At 36.5% G+C, this 2500-nt stretch overlaps 1 protein-coding gene across 1 annotated transcript in view; it reads right to left on the bottom strand.

Moving 5' to 3' along the window:
- Positions 1-2500, bottom strand: part of LOC138866551 (glutamate receptor ionotropic, delta-2-like) — a 49729-nt gene that overhangs the window by 14536 nt on the left and 32693 nt on the right. The window lies entirely within an intron of this gene.

The raw sequence follows: 2500 nt of genomic DNA, 5'->3' as shown, positions 1-2500 counted from the left end.
AATTACTCAGTATCTGTTAGGATTAATGAGTTCAATAGAGTACCATTATTTTGTAGAGAGAAAAGTTAGCAGGCAAGAATTCCGTATCTTTGGCTAAATAGTCTAGTAATAATGCTTCGGACACATGTAGTCAGCTTGGCCTAAAATTAAAGTAAAGGTGAGCGTTTCGGGCGCTGTAAAAGACGTAAGCGCGGCGGCGGAGCGCAATTTGTAGGCAGCTTAGCCTAAACAAAAAGTAAACGTGTGTATCTCGAGCGCAGTATGACGTAAAGACGAGTAACATTTGGCGGGCATGATTCTGTCGTAGTAGATTCAACGGGCGTCTGGGCGCGATTTCTTCATAGTAGACATGCCAGCTTAAAACTAAATTGTGGTGATAATAACTATGTAATCCTATATAAAGCATGGTGCCTGCTGTGCACTACCTCTATTGCAACAGATTTCGACACCATCAGTTACATGTTACACATTCACTAATTCCTTAAAACTGAAGAAGAATAAATTCTAGCGTTACCGAGGACAAGATATCGCACATTGTGAAAAGACATCATTAAAGTGTTATAATGTTATAAAACATATGGTACTTAGTACAATTCATAGTCCTAGAGTGAATTCCTTGTGTGGTCAAATAAGTGAGTAAAGGGGACATCCATATGTATATGTGAATAAACGAACAATTACCACGGCAAGTAAAAAGGAAGTAATTTTCAATAGAACAAAGAACACAACGATATGTATAAAAGAATGTAGTGAGGGCACATGCAATAATGAAGTAATTATGATTAAACATATCATCTAAAAGAGATAGACACGATAACATAAATTTGCAATAAACGAATAATATACACGGGAAGACCGAAACATAACAATAATTTAATAAATTGAAGTGCGATTTTTTGCTCAGAGAAAAAAAAATAAAACCTACCAAGCTGTGCAATATGAAGACATCAATAATACGATAGACTGAAAACAAACAACACAACAATATAAATCAATCAAAGAATGGTTAAGGCCGAGGAATGAGGTGAGGGGAGTGAGGTGAGAGTTGTTACCGTTGTAAATCCATTTTACTTTATCCGAACCACTCGAGATATCTTTTCGAGAGCGCTGCCACCACCTGGTTAGTCCGTCCAGGAACAAGTATGGTGCATGTAAAGTAGGAGACGTGTAGAAGAGGGTGAGAAACAATAGAATAGGGTGTTGATGAAGAAATGTATATCGGACCAATAACTCGAGGGTTTCCCATGTTGGTTAGCATGGTTTATCCGAGGGGGAGTCACTCTATAAGGAGACTGATAGAAGGTATTTCAGCCAGGTTATTTATGTTTCAACTGTTAATTCCTTAATGCAGAAATCAAGCCGCCATTAAATATTACCTTGAAAACTTTAGTTTTCTGCTTTGGATCTTCCAGTGTCCACCTTCAATTACTTATTTACTTTCCATACTTTATGTTTACTTAAGCATTTTACTTTATCTTCCAATTAATTGCTTTAATTCTCGCTTACTTTCTTTTAATCATTCAGTGGTGAAATATATTCATAACTGATAGTGTGGAAATTTACCGAGGAATCAGAAAATACAAATTAAAATGCTTTGTTTCTATTTCAAAAAAAAAAAAAAAAAAAAAAACACATAGAGCATAAAATGAAAAAGAAAAACAAGGTAACTTAAATTACCTTCATTACTTATGTCCTTACGATCGCAATAAAAGCAAAACCCAGCAAGATAAAATCAGTTAAAAATCCCCTAAAATTACTGAGCTAAATATCAAAAAGGGTAAGTGCAGAGCGAGAGAGGTGGGTAGAGTGAAGCGAGGTAGAGTAAAGTAAGAAAGAGAGAGAGAGACAGAGACAGAGACAGAGACAGAGACAGAGACAGAGACAGAGACAGAGACAGAGACAGAGACAGAGACAGAGAGGGGGGGGGGGAACTTCGGTATTCCCATTCCTTTTGGGACAAATCCTTCATAAGTCACGTCTGATCTCAATGTGTGACCGTTTGTAAGTGGTTAAAACAATTATTAACATTGAGAAATTTTGTAATATTGAATTAGTAGATTCTTAAGAAAAAGGCATCTTATATGAAAGGTGTGGGTGGGTTTAGGGAGGGCAATAGTTAATCTGGCACTAAAAAGGTACACTTACTCTTAATAGTAGCAAGGAAGTATCGGTGATGCAAGGTCGAGGTTGACATGGCTTTGCTGACCAGGGTTCGCGAAGACTTGGCGAGATAAGTGGGTCGGGTAGGTGAGGGTAGCATCGTAGAGTGCGAGAATACATACATATATATATATATATATATATATATATATATATATATATATATATATATATATATATATATATATATATATATATATATATATATATATATACGTGTGTGTGTGTGTGTGTGTGTGTGTGTGTGTGTGTGTGTGTGTGTGTGTGTGTGTGTGTGTACACACACGCACATACACACACACACACACACACACACACACTCACACGCACACAGATATAT

Source organism: Penaeus vannamei, chromosome 26 (assembly GCF_042767895.1).
Source record: "Penaeus vannamei isolate JL-2024 chromosome 26, ASM4276789v1, whole genome shotgun sequence".
NCBI classification, from domain to species: domain Eukaryota; kingdom Metazoa; phylum Arthropoda; class Malacostraca; order Decapoda; family Penaeidae; genus Penaeus; species Penaeus vannamei.
This window is presented reverse-complemented; position numbering and strand designations above follow the sequence as displayed.